At 42.1% G+C, this 11185-nt stretch overlaps 1 pseudogene; it reads right to left on the reverse strand.

Moving 5' to 3' along the window:
* Positions 1-3534: 3534 nt before the first annotated feature.
* Positions 3535-3744, reverse strand: LOC130869167 (40S ribosomal protein S28-like; annotated as a pseudogene).
* Positions 3745-11185: the final 7441 nt, after the last annotated feature.

Genomic DNA, 11185 nt, shown 5'->3' on the forward strand with positions numbered 1-11185 from the left:
CATTATGTCCAGTTCTCTGGTGACTGTCTTGACCCTCCTGTGTCAGCCCCAGCATCCCTCATGTCACCTGAGGCTGTACATCCAAGGTAGCCTCCTGCACAAACTAATTTTCCTGAGTGCATCTGAGATGCAGAACTGAAGCCTGGGTAGGAGTGAGATGGGGACACAGGCTGTTCTGCTTCCTCTAAATGAAATGAGCCTATGGCCTGATCCACATTCTATGGATAGGGGCAGTAGTGTGTGAGCTCACAACATGCATTTCAAAGAGGGCTTGAGGGGTGTTGGCTTGTGGGAGAGGCTGAGTGATGAGTTTATGGTGAGTCTCTGTATTTGACTAGGTGATTTCTTGCAGGTTGCTCTAGGAGCAGAACCTGGTTCTACTTGGTCCATTGCAGTATTTGACTGGAGAGCCTGGGGCTCATCCCGGCACCTCTCTGATCTTGTTCCTTGTACTCTGAGACAGTGTCACCTACCTGGATTTCTTTGACATTCTAATTGTGTATGAGTTTATGTGTGTGAAGGGCTAATAGGCATTACAAATATGGCAGTGACAGGTTTTGCCCTTTTCACTTCCCTCTCCCTTGATAAGCCATTAAATTGCATTCTTAAAATCAGTCCTGAAGGTTCATTTCCTTATTTGTCCACTGACGAATACCTGAAGCCAAACACCAAGGTCGTGCAATCACAATTCATTATTTGGCTATACTGGCTTACCTGTCCAATCATGTCTCACCAACTCATCCTAACACAGACTTCCCCTGTCTCCTTAAAAACCCATTACTAAAAAACACACCTGTTACTTCCTAGCCCTTGCCTAATTCAGAGCCGGGCCCCCAATTCCATGATTGCTCATCTGGGGCAATAAATCTCCTTTGTGCTGTAGTGTCTGAGTTTGTTCTGTACTCTCTCTGAGGGGCTCCCTTATAGTGTGTGTGTGTGTGTGTGCGCGCGCGCGCGCGCGCGCGCATGTGTCTGTCCTTCTAGATCCTGTGAGTCAGAGATTAGTAGCAGGACTGAGGATTTGTCTGCTTGGGAGTTTTCAGGTAATATAAGTGCTGAGGCCAAGGAAGTCCCATTTTGAATATCAGTGACCTCATTCTTTGTGCTCACCTTGGTGACTCATTGGAATTCACTGGGGAGTTTATAAAGCCATTGTGATGTACTGTCTCCTCCATGGAAATCCTGATTATGAGTTCTGGGTATCATTGTGATAACAGGATCACAAAATAAACAATCCCTTTTCTGAAGACAAGAGAAATGTCGTACCAGGTTTCAGGTAGGCCCAGACCTGTGGCACAGACTCCTGGGGAGTCTTAAAAAGAGCTAGTTCCTCCAGGCCTACTGAGGAAGCTCATGTAGCCCTGTCTATCTCCTCTTGACACTCTGACTCTCTGGCCCTGGGGCAGGGTAGCAAGTCTAACAAACATCAACAGGACATAGTACATAGGATTCAGGCTGTGACATCCAGTGGGTTAGGGTAGTCCAAGACACAGTCTTAATTCATGTGTTCATGGGATTCTGATCACTGTGTTCATGGGATTTCTGTTCCCGCAGTCATGCTCTACCATAGGCTGAATTCTGAGCATGAGGTGCTAATAATGGATCTTCAGAAGGAGATGTCAGAGCTGAAGAAATTCCCAATGGAAATTAGTGAGGCCTTATACAAGTGCAAGGAGCTGACTGAGGACTAACTCCTATCAGGGCTGTGGTTCTATTTTTTTTTACCTTATACCTGTGTCTACCAGACTGATTCTCCTAAGTGCAAGGAGTTTGAGAGGCCCTCCCAACATTGTCCTGTCAGCTTCCAGAGCTGCTAGATAGAAAACATGGTTTTCACCTTGAATGATCTCTGGAACTCTGACAGGGGCTAACAAAGTCTGTTTCTATGGGACACATATGTGCAACGTATTCCTGTTGGGTCCACTGTCCTCCCTCAGACCATGTTTGCTCTATACCTGATGATATTCTCCCAATACCATGAACCAAGTACCGATGTGGGTGGGGAACAGAATTCATTTCTCAAAGGTACATCACCTAGGTGATACTGGCATGGCTAATGCGGGCTCCAATCTCAGTCTGTCTGAGGACATGGGACCTTGCAGGGACAGCTGTATTATATATAGGTAGGAGTGGCATGTGGAGGTTGACTGAAGCTCATCATTTTTTGTGATGGTTAAGAACCCTCCACAGTCAGCTTCTGAGTGAATGGACACAGTTGGAGGACAAAGTGGGCATGTTAAAAGAGGAAAACAGAAAGCTGCAGGAGGAGCAGATTTTCCTGCAAGAGTCCTGTGAGAAGACGAAGAGGCTCTGTGAGAAGGCCCATGAGAAAATCTACGACCTCTGGGCAAAGCAGCAGCAGGTAAGCTGAGGCAGCAGGAACAAGCTGCCCACCTATCCAACCATACACATACATATATACACAGTCATGTAACCATCCACTCACTTACCCAGCTGACCACCTACATTCCATCCAATAGTTAATTTCTGTGATCCTTCAAAAGTCTTTCTGGGAAGTTAACCTCTTGGAAGACACAACATGATTGGCAAGCAAACCATCCCACTCTGGTAGAAGCTGCAGTCCTAGAGGGAGATGGGTAAATCTCATATAGCACACCTACATGTCAGTACGGTAGGAATGGTGCTAGGCTGGGAGCCACGTAGGGAGTACACAGAGCTTTGAGTGAGTGAGTGAGGTCAAGGGCCTGTAGATCATTTGCTTGGTAGAACAGAAAATTTCTGTTCTGGCTAAGCTATCTAGTCAGAGCTCTTTGAATCTCCTGTCTGTTCACAGATAGAGCTTCCTATCCTTTTCTGTTTCATCTTATTGCTAAATGGTTCATTTGGTAAGAAAGAGAAAGGACTTTGTGTTTTTTCTTAAGTTTTCCACAGTTTTACTATTTTGTAATTAATATGTTTTGTAATAAAAGAATTTAGAGCAATTTTGGAAATAAAAAGTAGACCTCTTTTCTTTCACTGAACACAGGTAACCTCCCAGGAAATGTCTGGTTTGTCTCATTAGCTTCACAACACAGAACCTGGCAGTATATCTCTTTGCTGATATTTTGATACTCACTCTATCATGTACGCGGTTATGTCAGTACAGATTAATATACTCATAATTATATAGAGTGCTACATTTCAGAAAAGCACTGTGGGTGACCTCTCTAGCCTCCTACTGACTGATATGGGGCTATTTTCATATTATGTGCACTGTATTATGGTCAAAAGTTGCTGGGTATTGACTGTGGGTCAATTTCATTCTCTGGTGCTATCAAGGTTTTTCTGTGAAGGAGCATGGGTAAGTTTTCTTTGGAGACTCTAATGGGTCAACTTAGAGCTATCTGGAGGCTTTATATACAGCCCTCTTCCTTTGGGACTTGGCCTTTGTGGTCAAGCCCACTTATGCAGAGGGTTTCACTTACCTGTATGATCAGTGAGTCTTTTTTTTTAAACAATACAAATGTTTTATTTAATAGTCTCAGGTCATCATGGGCCAAGTGGTGGATACTCAAGACCCAGCAGGAAGGTCAGTCAGTGCAACCTCCGAGCCTCTCTTTCTGACTCCAATAGGGTGAGCACATCTCCCTCTCAAACGGAAACTTTGACGTTTCGGATGATGGAGCGGCTGGTGTCATCCATAAATTCCACACGGACCTGCGTGCACTGTCCCTGCGAACCGGTCCTGCCCAGCACTTTGGTTACCCTAGATAGCTTGATGGGCTGCACGCGACTCGTGTCCATGATGGCGGCGATCAGGCGGAGAGGAACAGTGAGTCTTGAGATGAAGAACTTTCCTGGAAGGGGAAAGAAATTCAGGGTAGGGCAGAATAGTCTGACTGAATCTAAGAGCAGTAAGAGACAGCACTGATGACCTGCAACTTCCCCCTGGAGCAAAAAGGTGCAGCAACACTCTAGTCTTCTCCTTTGTTTTTTTTGGGGGGGGTGGGGGTTCAAGAAAGGAGTGTGTGTGTCTGTGTGTGTGTGTGTGTGTCTCTCTCTCTCTCTCTCTCTCTCTCTGTATGCGTGTGTGTATGTGTTTTGTTTTTGTTCATTTGGCAAGGCTCCCAGCCACAGCCAGGAAAAGAAAGTTCAGAGTATCGAGTTAGTTAATCACCAGGAATTTTGTCCAGGCAACAATATGCTTGGTTATTTGTCTTTTGGGGATTGTGACCCCTTTCTTTCTTCTGAGATCTCTAGTGTGGTCTAAGTATCTCATCCCTTAGGTTATGACTCCCCACAAATATTCCTATGGTATCCCCAAACCTAGAAGTGGGAGGTCAATTGTGAAGGACAGGGTGTTCTCTGCCACTTTATTTTCCTTCAGGAACATCACATTTGGAGATGAATTTCTATTCTTCAGATTATCTGAATGCAGCATGCTCCTGCTGATTCCAGGCTCTCTGCAGGGTTCCTCAGTTTCCAGTGAGAATAGTTTTTTCTGGCAGTAAACAGTTTAGGAGTTGACAAATTAACTCCATGCAGAATCTGAGCTAGAGGAATAATCACAGCCTTCTCTACAGTGCTGTGTAGGGTCCACTAGAGGTCAGACATAGAGTTTTACAGGTTGCTCACATTTACCTGGTATCAAGGCCATGAATCTCTTTCTTGAACTGCGACTCAGATAATGATATTTCTCCAAAATAATGTTTTGGGGCTGTTGGATAAATATGCTGGGTTTTTTTTCTAGTTCAGCACAGTGTATTTTCCAGTTCAACTTCTAGCAGTTTTTAAAAGTTGAAAAAAGAATCCATTCCAGGGGCTCTCTGACCTTTTTCCCTTGGGAAAGCAGAGAATGAGCTCAGCTAAAAGGTAATGCTGGATTGTCTAGCTGGTGGAGGCTCAAAAGCTGACATGGCAGGGCCCCACCAGGCCTTTGTCCCAGCTGCCTTCCTCCTCTAGTTTTGAGCAGATTCAACATGAACTGGAACAGACCACAGCCCAAGAAGAGAGCCTCCTGCCTGATGGAGCAGCTGCAGCAGGAGCACTACATGCCAGGCTAGTAAGCCACCATTGAGCCCCATTCCCACCAACCATGGGATTAATGGTGTGGGTTTTCTTCCTTGACTTTTCTTTACTAGGGGTAAATAGGCCCTGAATTTTTTTTCTTGCCAGTGGCCCAGAAAGACTGTTTCTATATCTAATTTCCATTTCTTCTTTGACAGTACCTCTTAAGAGAACTGAGAAGGCTAGAGGAAGCCAGATATACCCTGAAGGCATGGCATTCTACATTAGGATCAAGGCCTCCTCAGAAAAACCCATGTCCCTGCAGCTATGAACTCACCAGTGAGATAAATATCAACCTACCATCAGAGGACCCAGCCCCAATCGGGTCCACATCTGTTGGCTATTTCTGGAGAATTGACTGCATCAGAAATAAGTTTGAGATAGACAGGACACACCACAAATTAATCAGAAGCCTAACATCCATCACCAAGTTGCCCCAGTGTAGGGAAAACAACATGGAGGAAGATATGTGGGTAAGGAAGAGTTATTCTCTCAGCTTACTGTCAAGGGCTTTGGCAAGCTGACTCTATATGTAATGTGAAATCTGGCAAGGAAGACTCTGTCTGTCACACTGCTAGTCAGCCATACGCAAAAGCCTAAGATTCTCTCTCTAGTGTAGTGCTGAAGATGACCCCATATCATGCACAAGTGTTGCTGAATATAGTTCACTACGGAGACTAATCCAGTTCCTCATGGCTCACATTATTCATTTGATTTTCCTTAAAGAAAATCCAAAAGAAAACTAGGAATTCTTCTTAATGTTGTTTGGTTGGTTGTTTTTGTTTTGTTTTGGTTTGGTTTGGTTTGGTATATATCTCGAGATATCTGTGTTTTGGTTTTTCTGTTTTCTTAATTTTAGTGTAAGGTTTCTTATTTTTGTTATTTTTTATTCTTTTGTTTTAATAGTTTGCTAAGACTACACACTCTTTATAATGGCTACTATTTTAAAACCCTCATCGAATAAAATGAATATTTTATGAATAAAAAGTAATTTCCAACTTTTCACTCTTAAGACTCTTCTAATTTAGTCTAGTGAGGTGTCACACTTCTGTAAACCCAGAACTCATAGTCATGGATCTATATCAGCAAGTTCCAGGCACCTTGGGCTGCACAATGATTTCCCAGCCATGGGCTACACAAGCACATGGCACCTTTGATATGGACATGGATGGCATGGCCTACTCTGTGTATACCCATGAGATAATAGAAAAACAAGGCATATTGCATCCTTGAGGTCATATATTTAGCTACCAGTAAAATGTGATACACTGTTCACACATGTTTGTGAATCATCATACAGACCAAGTTAAAGGGGAACACAACTGACTGTAACTAGAAGCTTTTATGTGTTCTGTCCAGTCACACGGCTGCTTGTAAAATAATTACTCTGTGGCTTAACATTAATTATAATTGTTTGGCCAATGACCCAGGCTTATTACTAGCTAGTTCTTATATTTAAATTAGCCCATTTCTATTAATCGGTGTATTGCCACATGGTTGTGATTTATCACTAATGCTCTGACGTCTTACTCCTCCAGTGGCTACATGGCATCTCCTAGACTCCACCTTCCTTCTCTCTGTTTGGACTTCCTACCTAGCTACATTCTGCCTGACTCTTGGCAAAATATGCTTCTTTGTTGACCAATGAGAGTAAAACATATTCACAGCATACAGAGGGGCTTCCAACATCACACAATAATAATACATTGTTCCAGGCTTCTTAGAAAATGAGAACATTCAACAAAGGTGGTCAAAAGAAATCAGAAAATACAAATCAATCTGCCATTAGTTTTCTTGAAAGGTGAGTGATATGAAAAATGAGAACTGCACAGAAGAAATAATGTACTCCAAGACATGTTGGGTCATTTTGTAGTGTTTTTATTTATGCTTGTGAGTGTTTTGCCACCACATACATGCAATTCCCACAAAGGCCAGTTGAGGGAAGTGGATTCCACCTGAAACTTACATTAGAGATGTTTGTTTGCTGTCATGTGGACACTCTGAGACAGCCAAAAATGCTCTTAATGCATGAGCCATCTCTCCAGTCCCTACACTTGAACTTTGTCCTCCCAGTCATATGTGCTCTGTTAGTTGGATCGGATCACCTCCAACAAAAGACAGAAGTTACTTGAGACCTCTAGGGACAGGTACATGTAGTAGGTATGCTAATTGTCTTAGGCTGCCACACATCCATGTAGGGCTCACACAATTTCAGGACCCTGCCCCAGAATCACTGACTGCCAGATTGGACTGGATTTTTTCACCTCTCATCTAGGATGACAATTCAGGTTATGACTGTCTGATGAAATGCAGAATTGAGAAGACCCTTATGGGGGTAGAGGTGGGGTAAGGAACCACTCTTGATGGTCCAGCTAAGCAGTGTTAGTAAGAGCCTTAAGTCTAGCTGGAATGAAAGGAGCCTGTATCAGGAGCCACATACTTCCTGTGGAAAGTGTTTCTATGCAGCACTAAAAAAAGAGAGGGTTGATGCTGCTCTGTGGTGATATTTTGTTTGTGTTCTAACAAATAAAGCTTGCCTAGAGATCAAGGGTAGAGTTAGCCATGAGTAAACCACAGAGGTCAGGCAGTGGTGGCACACATCTTTGATCCCAGACCTTGGGTTCTCATGTTTTTGAGCCCAGTACTTGGGAGGTACACGTCTTTAAACCCAGCACTATAGTGGTGGAGACAGCAATATAAGACAGGTAGAGACAGGATCTTAGCCCATTCAGTATGAGGATTTATAGAGACACGAGCTCAGCCCCTTCACTCTGGGGATTGGGTAGAGGTAAGAAGTCTCTCTGGTGGCTGGATGTTTTACTTCTCTCATCTTTCAACATTTACCCTGATATCTGACTCCCGGTTTTTATTAAGGCCAATTAGGACTCTTGCTACACTGCTCTTTTACCACAGCAGATCTCCGATTATATTGAGAAAGTGTTTCTTCCAGATGACTGCTTTACTTTTGTGAAACCCCTCTGGAATGGATCTGACTACTGACACAGAGAGTGAGCCAGAGTTAATGTATGAAGGAAGTGATCCTCTGATTCTCCAGACTGGATGTATCACACCAAGGGTAAAAAGAACCTACTGTCTTCTGATCTTCATGTAGCTGGGGGTGCCAGATCTTGGACCACAGAAGCTAAGACATCTGGTTTTCCATTCCTTTTCAAAGCATCTTTGAAGACAGGTTAACAGAATGTGAACACCTGGAATTTGTAACTGAAATGAAGCTAATGCATGGCCCAAACTACTCTAAAATTCTTCTGTACGTGTCTGGTGTATTGGCCAGGGTTCTTTGAAGTAAGAGAACTTATAGAATGGATTATGAAATGAATTTCTCTATATACACAAAGGGTATATTTTTAGAATGACTTAGAGGCTGTGGTCCAGCTAATTCAACATTGACTGGCTATGATGGCAAAGTCCAAGTATCTAGGAGTTTCTCAGTCCATGAACCCAGATGTCTCAGCCCATCTTTAGTATAATCTGGAATCCCAACATTATTAGCTCCAATACCTGTGAAGAAATGGGTTTCCTAGCAAGGTGAGAGCAACCAGCTAAAGAGGAAAAGCTCCCTTCTTCCATTTCTTTATACATGCTTCCAGCACAAGGCATGATCGAGATTAGAGGTGTTGTTTTTCAGCTCAAAACATCCAGGTTAAGGTTGTGTTTTTCCCCATAAAGATCCAGGTTAAAGGTATGTCTCCCACCTCAAAGATCTGCAATGCACGTGGAACTTCACTTCAAATTAAACAAAAATTCCTCACAGGTGTACCCCTCCATTGATGGGTTTTAGTTAACTTCAGATGTAATAAAGTTGACAGCCAAATATAACTATCAAAACTGCACCCCATGTCAACTGAAAACACAATTGTATCTTCTTATGTCACAATTAATTTCTAAATGTAAAACAATAGCCAGTTTATAACAATTCCTAAACATGATATAACTATTCCAAGAAGAAGGCAAACACATTATGTATTAGATACAATCAAAATTATGCCTAGGTCAGTCCCATGCATGCTCTCTTGATGGTGGTTCAGTCTCTGTGAGCCACTATGATCCCAGGTTAGTTAGTTCTGTGGGATTTCTTGTGGTGCTCCTGCCCCAACTGGCTCCTACAAAAATTTAATTATTTTTTATTATTTTATATGTATTGGTGTTTTGCCTTCATATATGCCTCTGTGAGAATGTCAGATCCTCTGGAATTGGAATTACAGTTTTGAGCTGTCTATAATTTTTTCATCATCATAAACATTATTTATTTCTCTATTCTGACATTTTAAAATAAACTTTCATATAGTGAATGTGTGAAGAGCTACTGATAGTATTTGAAATAATAATACCTATTGAATTATTTAGAGAGAGCAGAAATATATAAATATATTCACTGATATATTGATATTCTATAATATATTTGTAAATATAAAGGTATGTTTGTATATACACACACACATATATGTTTCTGAGAGAGAGATAGAATGAACATGCAATACATGCCATGCCATTCTCTCATTCTCTTCATATGGAGGCAAAGGGACAAATTAAGAGGAGTAAGCTCTGTCCCTACACCCACCTAGCCATCACTGACTCTTTCCTGGTTCTCTTTGTGATTAACTTGTGGCTTTCCCTTAGAGGGTTTTCTTCTGGTTCTGAAATTTAGAGACCATTGCACATTAAAGTGCGTTGTGAAAGATTTGTGCAGACTTTTGTCTCAAATGACTGGTTATCTTAATCAAAGCTCATCCTGGTGGTAAGAATTCTTGATGGAAGGATTGTTGTCTGCCTAGCTTGAAGAAACTGCTTGTCCAAAATTATGTGTGAGGAAAATGCAAACGGGAAATTACAATGCTATGTAGGTAAGTAATGCACAATAGAAATCACCAGTGAATATAAAAATGCATCAAGGTGCCTGGGACCAGCCTCAGTCGAGAAGTGGGTATCAAATGTGAGATATCTGGAAGGCAAAATGAGTACACAAACTCAGGATTCTGATGCAAGCTGACAGGCTATTAGTTGCAAGGCAAGTTGTTCTTCTACCCTGAGCTTCAAACCTTAGTCTTTTATTGTAAATTTTACACACAAAAAAAATGATTCTTTATTCTTGTCACAGGTTAAACATTACATGGGCAAAACAGTTCATAAGAAGTACAAAGAAGCCGGGCGGTGGTGGCGCACGCCTTTAATCCCAGCACTCGGGAGGCAGAGGCAGGCGAATCTCTGTGAGTTCGAGGCCAGCCTGGTCTAGAAGAGCTAGTTCCAGGACAGGAACCAAAAAAAGCTATGGAGAAACACTGTCTCAGAAATCCAAAAAAAAAAAAAAAAGAAGAAGTACAAAGATTCTTTGAAATCAGAACATCATTCATCATCATATTTTCCCAGCTCCCAAGCCCCATGTCAACCACTATATTCTTAAATCTCAGCTGATTTAATCATAGAACAACTTTTGATGTTTTCACCTCGGAGGCTAACTAATTGCAGATAACAGAAGCATAGTTCAATAGGTTTTACTCCATTGTCGTACCTTTCTTAATGTTGTTCCTCACAATTCTAATTTTGATTTATAAGGTCATAGGCAGTCAGCCCGTAAACCCTAGGTTCTTCAGAAACTTTATTTATCATAGCCAAGTTCCTTTCTGCTTCAGTGTAATTTTTGCCAAGTTTTATAATCAGGCAAAGAACAATTTCTGCATTTTTCCAAAATTTATCCAATTTTTTCATTAATCAGGCTTTTTTCCCATAACCTGCTTTAATTTAATGCCTGCCCACACTATCAGATAAGGAGGACTTATGTTACCATACAGCACATCCATATTTTCAGAAGCCACTGGTGTGGAAGGAGAAAAAGAACATGAAGAACAAATACAGTAGTAGAATTACTATAACCACAATTGCCAAATCCTTATCCCTCAAGTAACATGCCCATTTAGCTGCCACTGGATTGCCTGGTGGGAGTTGCTTCCTGCATCTCAGGAACCACACATGGAGGAGGGCCATGTTTTGTCCTTTCAGGTACCAGGGAAGTTTCCAGGGTGAGTTATTGAAATGGCATGTGCCTTCTTAGCATTGTGCCTCTGAGCAGCTGCCCTATGTGCCCCATGAGCTTATCTACTCTAAAGCTATTTATCATTAGTGCTGTGCATGTCCCTGTGGACAGTCCAGGTTTTTTTTATTA

Source organism: Chionomys nivalis, unplaced genomic scaffold (assembly GCF_950005125.1).
Source record: "Chionomys nivalis unplaced genomic scaffold, mChiNiv1.1 scaffold_108, whole genome shotgun sequence".
NCBI classification, from domain to species: Eukaryota; Metazoa; Chordata; class Mammalia; order Rodentia; family Cricetidae; genus Chionomys; species Chionomys nivalis.